Here is an 11,942-nt window from a genome sequence, read left to right on the forward strand (position 1 = left end):
GCTGGGACATTTCTGCTTGCTAAATAGATTTTTCTGCTGTTGATTCGCTCACAGTCCTGGTGGCCCTGTCAGTGCTTTGTAAAATGTTGCATTACAGTAAGACCACAAAAAGTCTCAAAAAGCATCTGAGCTAACGTTCATTCCCAAACAATCCTCTATTTTCAAAGGTGTTTCAAGTAACGTTAAGGAAGAGCATGGCTGAGACAACGTAATTGACTAGACTACATAAATTCGTCAAAGTGAATCATTTGTGTCAACTCATCACAATGTAGATTTATTAACGCACCAGTGATGATCTAGGCTACATCTCCATTTAAACCAAATGTTTTAGAGCGCACTTTGAGAGATGTATCCAGGGCAGGGCTGTACCTGTTGCACGTGCTACAAAAATCATTCTGTGCGATGGATGATTTACTAACGTTACGTCTGATACAGTTTTGCCTATGGCTATACATGTGTGAGACTGAGACGCTTGTTTGTTTGTTTGAAGTGCTTGTTTAGGGTGTGACTGTGAAAGGTGAATCGATGTGCTTTGATTCCAGCTTGGTAGTTGTAGTCTATGCGGTTAAAAAGCATGTGTGTGTGGGAAGTATCCAAACAGTGATAACACTTTCATTATGGCTGCTTTAGCCACAGACCTTCAGCTACTGTACAGTGGGTCCCATTTAGAAGTGGCCACTTCATTTGCGCTTTCTGTGATTCACGCAGCTGGGTGAAATGTATTACAACTTTTCGCCAAGAGGTGGCAGCTTAAGTCCGCTTGATACTGTAAGCCAGGTGTTTTTAACCAGTGGTCTGCGGCCTACTTGTGGTCCGTGAGGACATTGCTGGTGGTCCCTGACCATGGATTCAGTAGTTGCAATGTGGAAATCAGTATTTTTCCCACGAACAATAACGGACCCAGCTCTCAATTTGGCCCGTTAAAATGTGAACAGTCTAGCGACGCATTTCATGAAGGCCCTTTTGGACATGTCAGTTATTTGTACCACTGGTTAGATGTAAAACTGCATTTCATTTTAGACTATTGGTATTTAATTTGTGCACTGACAATAAAGTTGAATATCATATGAACTAAAGATGACTAAAATCGTGCATGTGTAGAAGAAGAAACATTTACAAAAATCCATGGCATGACCTCTCTTCTTGATAGCTGTTGAAAACTGCATGGAAATGACAGGGATTCTTTTGTTTGTTAATAAATAAATAAATAAATAAATAAATGTAAAACTGATACCTTCTGCTTTCCCCAAATACAATGTAGCCTACAGGTGTACATGACCTTTCATCAGTCCAGTTGCAATGGATGAACTGTGATGAACTGCCCTACTTGTGATTGTTTAGAGATTTTAAAGGTTTTATAAAAATGCTACACATTTTTTGGCTAGTGCTACAAATCTATTCACCTTCGCAGTGCCAACAGGCTACTTGCTGTGCGGCCCGCACACACACACAGGTGTCATGAGCCCTCTCACTCCACCGGGTTACCACCTTAATTGGTTTCCATTATCTTCCACTCTGCTCACCACTCTCTCTACTCAGCCTAACTAGCTCCACCTGTCTCTGCTCTGCTCTGCTCTAATTACTCTGCCAGCTGCGCTGCATTACCCACTAACCTCTCCCAGTATGTAAAGCCCTGTCTTTCAGCTCTCCTTTGTCAGATCGTCTGCAAAGCTCACACCCGGAACCTGTTTGCTCGCGCTTCTGGCTGACTCTTGTTTTGTGACCACGGACCTGCCTGAATCTTGGCTACTCTTCTGCCCCTGAAAACCAGACCTGCTTTCTGCTGTAACGACTCCTGACTACTCTTCAATCCCGGTAACTCTGACCAGCCTTCTGCCTTGCTACTACGAATTTTGGATTTCCCTTGAACTGTATTTCTGCCTCGTTTCATCCGCCCTGTTGTATCTGTGTTCCCCCCCAGGACTTCCGGACCACCCACCATCGGCATCACAGGACGCTTCGCTGCCACTGGGGGGGGGGACAGACACAGCACGTTCCCGGCTACCCCTGGAACCCCTGGAGCCTTCATTCACTCCCTACTTCCCTTTTCCCTTAAGTTTAATAAACTTTCTGGTGTGACGCAATTGTGGTCCTCTGGTCGTCTGTCTGAACCGTGACAGTACGATCTGACCATCATGGACTCAGCGCACACTTCCCCCGACATGGAAGCCGATGAACCTGAGCAACCCACCGCCATGCAATGCCTGGAACACACTGAGAGAGGATTAGCCCGCATGAGCGGCGACATTGCCTCCCTGCTTCAGGTCGGCCACCAACAGCATCAGCAGTTCCAGCAACAACAGCAGCAGTTCCAGCAGCAGCAACAACAACTCGGCATGATCATCCAACTCCTCACCAACCTTACCCCAGCCACTCCACCCACCGGCCCAGTTCCAGTCAGTCTGCCCACCAGCCCAGCCCCCGAGTTACCTGCCCCGGTCATTGCAGCCACTGTCCCGGAACCCAAGATCGGAAACCCAGAGCGGTTCAACGGCGATTCAACCCAGGTCCGGCCATTCCTGACTAGCTGCCGACTTCAGTTCTCCTTGCAGCCAAGGACCTTCGCCACTGAAGGGGCTAAAGTTGGGTATGCCATCACTCACCTGACGGGCCGAGCTCGACTCTGGGGAACAGCAGAGTTCGAACGTCAAACCCCTGCATGTGCAACCTTCGACCTGTTTGCTGAGGAGATGCTGAAGGTGTTTGACCTGGATTCACCAACTGCAGAGGCGTCTCGTGAACTGTTCAGTATTCGGCAAGGCAGACGTACAGTTGCAGACCATTCCATCGACTTCCGAACCCTGGCAAGACGAAGTTCTTGGAACACACCATCGTTGGTGGACGCATTCTTCCATAGCTTGGCCGACTATATCAAGGACGAGTTGGTCTCCCATGAACTGCCTTCCACCCTTGACGAAGCCATCGCACTGGCTGTCCGGATCGACAGAAGGATACAGACCCGTCGTCGTGAGAGGGGGCGCCAAAATCCACCAACTACCGGCATTCGGAGAAATCCGACTGGGCTCCTGTCGTCTACTGCCACTCAACCAAGCCAGCTTGACCAGTCTGAGCCCATGGAAATTGGGCGAGCCTCCCTCACTCCTGCAGAGCGCCAGCGCCGCTTCACCTCAAACCTCTGTCTCTATTGTGGAGGTGATGGACATCGTGTTGTGACCTGCCCTTTAAAAGCCGAAGCTCACCGGGCATAGGGGGAGTCCGGTTGAGCTCAATGACCGTCCAGTCCCCCGACCGCAAACCCCTGCTGCAAGTTCACCTCCGTCTCTTTGACTCAACTCACACCCTGGCTGCTCTGGTGGATTCTGGCGCCGAAGCCAACATAATGGACATCAAGCTGGCACGCCAACTGGGACTGGAGAACCACCGATTGACACCTCCTATTCCTGCCCGGGCACTGGACGGACACTTACTCGGATCGGTCACTCATGTCACGGCCCCGGTCTCTATGGGTCTGTCCGGAAACCATCAAGAAACTATCCAGTTTCACCTGCTCCCCTCTCCAGGCCAACCCATCATCCTGGGTTACCCATGGCTCCGCCGGCACAACCCTCAGCTCGACTGGGTGACCGGGGTGATCAGGGAGTGGGGAGAGGACTGCCATCGAACCTGCCTGCTTGCTGCCGCACTACCTCCTCGGCCAGTACCCACCAACTCTGCTCCTGACCTATCCAATGTCCCAGAATGCTACCATGGTCTCAGAGAAGTGTTTAACAAAGCAAGAGCCACATCTCTGCCCCCTCACCGACCGTACGACTGTGCCATTGACCTCCTCCCTGGAACAGCCCCTCCAAAGGGCCGTCTCTATTCGTTGTCTGCTCCTGAAAGAAAGTCCATGGAGGACTACATCAACGACTCTCTGTCCGCAGGATTAATCCGCCCGTCTTCATCTCCTGCTGGTGCTGGCTTCTTCTTTGTGGGGAAGAAAGACGGATCTCTTCGCCCCTGCATCGACTACAGGGGACTCAACGACATCACGGTGAAGAACCATTACCCTCTGCCTCTGCTCACCTCTGCCTTTGAGTTGCTCCAGGGAGCCACTGTTTTTACCAAGTTGGATCTCAGAAACGCTTACCACCTAGTGCGGATCCGGGAGGGAGATGAATGGAAAACCGCTTTCAATACACCAACAGGCCACTACGAGTATCTGGTTATGCCTTTTGGCCTCACCAATGCTCCTGCTGTGTTCCAGGCTCTAGTGAATGACGTGCTGCGGGACATGTTAAATAAGTTTGTCTTCGTTTACCTGGATGACATCTTAATATACTCCAGAAACCTGTCTGAACACACCCGCCATGTCCAGCAAGTCCTTCACCGTCTCCTGGAGAATTCCCTCTACGCCAAGGCGGAGAAATGTGAGTTTCACGTCAAGACAGTGGCCTTCCTGGGGTACATCGTGGCAGAGGGAAGTATCCAAATGGATCCTGCCAAGATATCAGCAGTCACTTCATGGCCAGTTCCGGAGAACAGAAAGAAGCTGCAACAGTTTCTGGGGTTTCCTAACTTCTATAGGAAGTTTATCCGGAACTACAGTACCGTTGCTGCTCCTCTCACTGCTCTAACCAGCACCAAGCAACCCTTCACCTGGACCCCAGCAGCCGACAAAGCCTTCAGTACCCTCAAGGTAAGGTTCACCTCCGCTCCCATCCTCCAGATGCCTGATGTGGACCGGCAGTTCATTGTGGAGGTGGACGCCTCGGATGTGGGAGTCGGTGCTGTGATTTCTCAGTGGGCTGCGGAGGATAGGAAGCTCCATCCCTGTGCCTTTTTCTCACGTCGGTTGTCCCCCTCTGAGTGCAATTACGACATAGGGAACCGAGAGCTGCTGGCTGTGAAGCTTGCCCTGGAGGAGTGGCGTCACTGGCTGGAGGGGTCCACTGTTCCATTCCTCGTTTGGACCGACCATAAGAACTTGGAGTACATCCGCACGGCCAAACGGTTGAACTCCAGGCAGTCCCGCTGGGCCCTGTTCTTCACCAGGTTTAACTTTACTCTGTCATACCGGCCTGGGTCACGCAACACCAAGCCAGACGCCCTCTCCCGTCAATTCCAGAAGGATGACACCCCCTCCAAGGATCCTGTGTCGATTCTGCCAAGTCCCTGCATCGTAGCAGCTCTGACCTGGGACGTTGAGGAACAGGTGCTGGAAGCTCTCCGTAACCAGCCAGGTCCCAGCGCTTGCCCAGCTGACCGCCTCTTTGTCCCTGAAAACCTGAGGTCCCAGGTCATTCAGTGGGGACATGACTCCCGCCTAGCTTGTCACCCTGGCTCCACCCGCACTTACAACCTGCTCACCCAGAGGTTCTGGTGGCCCTCTCTGAGAAGAGATGTACGGGAATTCGTCCAAGCCTGCCCCATCTGCAACCAACACAAGTCATCCTGCCAGCCCCCAGCCGGATTGCTGCAGCCCCTGCCTGTGCCCACACGTCCCTGGTCTCACATCGCCCTTGACTTTGTCACGGGGCTGCCCCCTTCAAGTGGCATGACCGTCATTCTCACCATAGTTGACCGATTCAGCAAGATGGCACACTTCGTTCCCCTCCCCAAGCTCCCAACCGCCAAGGAGACCGCCCAGGTGGTCCTGGAACACGTCTTCCGGATCCACGGACTGCCAAGGGATGTAGTTTCTGACCGTGGCCCACAATTCTCCTCCGCCTTTTGGAAGGAGTTCTGTCACCTGCTGGGAGCCACAGTCAGTCTGACTTCCGGATTCCATCCCCAATCCAATGGGCAATCAGAGCGGGCAAATCAGGAGCTCGAGAAGGCACTGCGATGCATGACATCCCGCAACCCCCACTCCTGGTCGCAGCAATTGACATGGGTGGAGTACGCACACAATTCCCTGACCTGCTCTGCCATCGGTATGTCCCCCTTCCAATGTGTCTATGGATACCAGCCTCCTCTATTCGCCAGCCAGGAGGGGGAGGTTACTTGCCCATCTGCACTTGCTTTTGCCCGTCGATGTCGCCGCACCTGGTCACAAGCCCGAGCCACACTCCTCAGATCCGTTGCCAGCTACACTACCGGGGCCAACCGTCGGAGAACTCCTGCTCCCACCTACCATGTTGGTCAAAGGGTATGGTTGTCATCAAAGGACCTGCCACTCAGGGTGGAGTCGCGAAAGCTGGCACCTCGGTTCCTTGGCCCATTCCCTATCGTAAGAGTGATTAGTCCAACTGCTGTTCGGCTCCAACTGCCTAATTCCATGAGGGTGCACCCCACTTTCCATGTGTCCAAGATTAAGCCCATTCATGAGAGTCCGCTGGTCCCTGCTGCGCCTTCTCCTCCTCCTCCACGGCTCGTCGATGGTGGTCTGGTTTACACCGTCCGCCGCCTGCTTCGGTCCAGACGGAGGGGTAGGGGTCTCCAGTACCTCGTTGACTGGGAGGGCTATGGACCTGAGGAAAGGACCTGGGTGCCGGCTTGTCGGATTGTGGATCGGACCCTCATCACCGCCTTCCACCAACGGAATCCTGATCAACCTGCAATCCGTAGGGGCCGCCCCAGAGGGGTCCCTAACCGTCCTGCCCGCTCGGCTTCCTGTCCTGTGCCTGACCCTGTTTCGGGACCTGTCCCGTCTCCCGACCACGACCCTCCGGCTTCCTCCGAGGATGAGGACGTTCACTCGGACCGTTCGGAGGAGTTCTAGCCCTCCGCCGGCTCCCCTCCTCCCACCCGGCATGGTGTTGCTCTTGGGACTTCTGGGGCCGTCCCTTGGGGGGGGGGTTCTGTCATGAGCCCTCTCACTCCACCGGGTTACCACCTTAATTGGTTTCCATTATCTTCCACTCTGCTCACCACTCTCTCTACTCAGCCTAACTAGCTCCACCTGTCTCTGCTCTGCTCTGCTCTAATTACTCTGCCAGCTGCGCTGCATTACCCACTAACCTCTCCCAGTATGTAAAGCCCTGTCTTTCAGCTCTCCTTTGTCAGATCGTCTGCAAAGCTCACACCCGGAACCTGTTTGCTCGCGCTTCTGGCTGACTCTTGTTTTGTGACCACGGACCTGCCTGAATCTTGGCTACTCTTCTGCCCCTGAAAACCAGACCTGCTTTCTGCTGTAACGACTCCTGACTACTCTTCAATCCCGGTAACTCTGACCAGCCTTCTGCCTTGCTACTACGAATTTTGGATTTCCCTTGAACTGTATTTCTGCCTCGTTTCATCCGCCCTGTTGTATCTGTGTTCCCCCCCAGGACTTCCGGACCACCCACCACCGGCATCACAGGACGCTTCGCTGCCACTGGGGGGGGGGACAGACACAGCACGTTCCCGGCTACCCCTGGAACCCCTGGAGCCTTCATTCACTCCCTACTTCCCTTTTCCCTTAAGTTTAATAAACTTTCTGGTGTGACGCAATTGTGGTCCTCTGGTCGTCTGTCTGAACCGTGACACACAGGCATGCCAAACAAGCATACACAAAAGTTTCAAGAGTGGGGGTGGAGTAGAAGATGTATACAAATTGATTAGTGTGATTTATGTTCGTGGAACGGATGTACAGGACTGAGTGGCGGTAATATTTTATACCGCTATGCGGTACATCTAGTCTTAATATGAAATGCTAATAATCTGCACCTTTATTCATCTTGCTGTCATTTTGATTGATCAATCCTTGGATATTACACTTGTACGAAACTAACAGCCAATCACAGATCATTTCACACAAACAAGGTGGCTACTGGACAAATACTCAAAAGCCACGCCTGACCCTGAACATAACCAATAAAAAGCACACTAGCCAATAAACAGCCATGTTTGTTATTTTGTGACTTGTGTTTGTCTAATTTCATAGCAATAGTGTGCTGCTGAGAGGTGAAACCAAATGAAGACTATTCTAGAACATTAACATAGGCTACTGTTAGCTACAGTACAAACATGACATTTTGTCCGTCACACCCTCTTATATGAGGTAAAGACATTCATATCCTGCAAAACAGCTGATTAAATGTGCACACTAAGGTAATAGCTTGGGGTAAGGAGTGTAATGCTGTTGCTTTGTCTGCGGTATATAGGTCATCAACAACCTAACATGCCAATATAACCCACAATATAGCCATTCTGAAAGTGCAGTAAGTATAGTCTACCTGTCATTGTGGTTGGTGAAGTCATTGTTAGGCATTGTATTTTATTTCATTGTTTCTGTTCATCGTGGTGATTCATCTATTTTCGCAGGCCTAACACTCTGCACACCTTTATCATAGACTAACCTAGAACATATTTACCACTTATCTCCTTAAATAATCAAAAAACCTCAGAGGCTTTCTGTGAGCTAAACAGATTTATTTGTTCATTGAAAAGAATTTGACAACATGAATCAACACAGTCCATCACAGCTGGTTACATATTTTACACGGTGTAAATCAAAAAACTTCAGAGGCTTTCTGTGAGTTAAACAGATTTATTTGTTCATTAAAAAGAATTTGACAACATGAATCCACACAGTCCGTCACAGCTGGTTACATATTTTACACGGTGTATTTAAAGATCTGCTGTCAATCTTCTTTTTTTCTGAAACCTCTTCTCCATCTCAGCTTGGGTCTCGCTCTGATCACCTTGGATATGAGAAAATAATGTTTTGGTACATTTTTTTCAACACTGTTTCCATTGCAAAACCACCTCTAACCAGTTCTCTGTCCTTTCTGTCTGGTGAAAGGCAAAACTGACAGTGAAGATAAATATGATCTCAACACTGGAGACAAGTACAGTGTTCAGGTACAGACAAGTCCGCATGTCAGCAAGCAGCAAAGCATCGCAATGAAGCAACTTAATGCCACAATAGTGACAGCATGACAGGAAAGGTGTCTGTATATACATGTGTGTGTGTGTGTGTGTGTGTGTGTGTGTGTGTGTGTGTGTGTGTGTGTGTGTGTGTGTGTGTGTCTGTGTGTGTGTGTGTGTGTGTGTGTGTGTGTGTGTGCCAGACTCACATGGTTCTCCTCAGGCACTTTTTCTTTGGGGAGTCAAGGAGAGCTAAAACAAATCACCAATGCAGTGTATGTTAGGGAACAGGAACTTGCAGCACATTAGACTATTTATTATTTATTTATTTATCCTTTATGTTACCAGGTGATGTCCCATTGAGATATTCAAATCTCTTTCACAAGGGAGCCCTGGGGCAACAAATACACGCTGTGTTTGTGTTGAACAGTTTCTCAGCTTACCTTCAGTCTTTCAGACAGGCACATGGGTCTGATGGTCGGTTTTTTCATCACCTGGATAATGGAATATTGTACAGTGTATATAAACATTAGATCTTACATCTGAATATATGTAAAAAAGTGCTATATAAGCACGGAAGGCAATATAAATGGGAAGGCACAATGAACAAGGGGTGCAAGGAGTAAAATTACCATTGCTGGTTCAGAGGTTGTTAACAGGGGCTCTTCATTGCCAGTGACAGAATGCTGGATCAAAAGAAAAGAGCTGACTCATAATGTGCATTGATAGTACGTGTTTAAGGTAAAAATATGCTAATAAAATCACACTGACACATAATTTGTCTTGGTAAAGTATAACTTTAGGTTGAAGGTAACTTCCTACAGTAGAGTCTCAGTTGGACACAACAGTACCTTCACTCGGGCTTTAGCCGCTGCCCCCTGCCCCTGGCCCTGGCCCCCACCTGCCCCCTGTTGGAGACAGAACACAACATAAAATAGGTCATTGCAAACAATGTGATGTTTAAAAATGAAAAATAAAAATCATTGAAAATATTTAATGAAATGACATTTTTCAACGTTTAAATGAAAATGGAAGGAGGTGCGACCCAATCCTGACTCAGGACCGCTATGTCTATAAATACTGAATCAGTCCCCATCCTCTTAGTGCTTGTAAAGACCTGATCATGAATCGTTATGGCGTAATTAGCACCTGCACTTGCTGCCCAGCTGCCATCCAAGAGAACTGCAGCCCCCCCATCCCTGCCATGCCGATAGCTTGGGGCAACACTGCAAACACCGGCACTGCCTGCAAACACATGGGCAAAATCAACCACAATGAGGCAACACTCAGCTTTGTTTAAGTCCCGTTATTTTTATAGCACATTTTAAAAAATGTATTTTGAAAATAATTGATTTGCAACAGCGCAGTATTGAATCAAATGTCTGGACATGGTGTATGTCAGATATGTAACATATGTAACATAACAGTTTATGTCAGGTATAATGTAACATAAGCATTGCTGACTGCCTGTGGCTGATGCTGGCCCTGAGGCAGTCCAGGCTGTTGCTGCTGCTGCTGTAGCTGTTGCTGTAGCAGTAGCTGTAGCTGTTGCTGCTGCGGTAGCTGCTGCTGAGGCAGAGCGAAGGCCAGGGGGAAGGTAACCCCAGGCTGCGCACCTTGTCCAGGAAGCATTGGCACAGCACCCCCTGGCTGCTGGAGGAGTAAGGCACCCACTGGTACCAGCTGCAAGAGAGGGGTGGAGTCCAGTGAAATGGTTACTCTAAGGGGTACACTATTTATTGATATAGTTTCTGTAGCTCTTGTAGGATCTCTTTTATTTATTGCTGATTAAACTCTATAACTTGTCCTGTTTGAGAAAAGGTTTATGGAATCCATTGTAATCAATACATTGTAATCAATGTTACCCACTCCACAGACTCGAGGTAAGACATATTGCCTATTTTACTACACCAGAATATATTATCTCTACAGAATATCTTTGCATATTTTTCAGCTGAAAGCCATCACCCTTTGTAAACAATTACACGTTTAATATATACTGTATTTATGTGTCACATTTACAGTTTTCACACTTTGATATCCACCTGAGGAAGCTGTCCATTCATCACAATGCCATTGAGGATCCCTGGATTAACACCATTGCCACCAGCGGCATTGCCCACACCCCCATTCACCCCTCCAGCAGCCTTAGCAACCTGGGAGAATACAGAGCAGTTACATAGCATTGCATGCTACGACACAAAAAAGACACATAATCATGGACAGGACAGTCTACAGTCTACAGTCTCTACAGTGAAGGCCTTATTAAGGCCTTCAGACATTATGTGAATAAATATAGTGACTAAATACCACTGCGCAAATTATTGTACAAACAATACCTCTGCACTTCCTGATCCCCCTGCCTGTGCCTAAACATCCGGAGAACAATAAATCATTCATCAGCAGTGAACTCCACAGACAGAAAAAAACACTGAGAGAAAAGCAAGTTGCATAATGAAAACAAGACCGCAGCCTCTCACTGCTTTCATGCAACCTTACCATAGAGGCCAAGGAGGGGAAGATGATCCACAGGAAACAGATCATGTTTCTTTTCACCTGAAAAATATTAATGTTGTACACTGTAAGAGCCACATTAAGCCTTACACAAACACAAATTGAATTCGACCTTGAATTTCCCCTGGGGATCAATAAAGTATCTATCTATCTATCTATCTATCTATCTATCTATCTATCTAATTGTATTCAGTCATCCAGGACACATTTCCCAATACCTCTGGTTCGATACTGTCAGTGTTCCTGTGGAAGACTGACTGTTTTGTATGGGAACAACCTCTTTTTATAAAGAGCCTTGCTTAGGCTAACTCTGTACATACAATATCATTATCACTTTAGACACTTGACTAAGAAAGGGCGACCACTAATGGGAGATACTATGTATTTTCAGGTCTTTTGGAAAACAGACTGTGTGAAGCACCAGGTATTGTGATTACCACAAATTGTTAGTGAAGTGGTCATTTTACAAATCCCTTCCCACACCCAAGACTAAAGAGTGCGTGAAGATGACATCAATGTCTACAAGCGGCAAAACCTTGCAGAATGTTGAGCTCAGGTGTCTATGGGCAGACATTTTTGTTCAGCTGAGCTACTCCCCCCAGATGAAATTAATACAATGCAACTTTGTTGCTGCAGTTCATTAGTCTGATACTATTACTGTAGTATCATTGCTGAGGTTAGATATGCTTTACGAT

General features: G+C 48.4%; 2 long non-coding RNA genes across 2 annotated transcripts; one reads left to right on the forward strand and one right to left on the reverse strand.

The window, feature by feature from the left end:
• The first annotated feature begins 6,944 nt into the window (after positions 1-6,944).
• LOC143135091 (uncharacterized) lies at positions 6,945-7,374 on the forward strand. The gene is made up of 2 exons (XR_012988797.1): positions 6,945-7,105; positions 7,212-7,374. It is a non-coding gene; the product is annotated as an uncharacterized LOC143135091 (long non-coding RNA).
• A 1,091-nt stretch (positions 7,375-8,465) lies between these two features.
• Positions 8,466-9,421, reverse strand: LOC143135092 (uncharacterized). Its single transcript, XR_012988798.1, has 4 exons — positions 9,366-9,421; positions 9,177-9,227; positions 8,943-8,985; positions 8,466-8,567 (listed from the first exon to the last, which is right to left on the reverse strand). It is a non-coding gene; the product is annotated as an uncharacterized LOC143135092 (long non-coding RNA).
• Between the last annotated feature and the right edge of the window lie 2,521 nt (positions 9,422-11,942).

The sequence above is a fragment of the Alosa pseudoharengus genome, unplaced genomic scaffold (genome assembly GCF_046254945.1).
Source record: "Alosa pseudoharengus isolate Yale_2024_CS ecotype anadromous, Long Island Sound unplaced genomic scaffold, YU_APseudo_1.1 YU_APseudo_1.1_scf_2, whole genome shotgun sequence".
NCBI lineage: Eukaryota > Metazoa > Chordata > Actinopteri > Clupeiformes > Clupeidae > Alosa > Alosa pseudoharengus.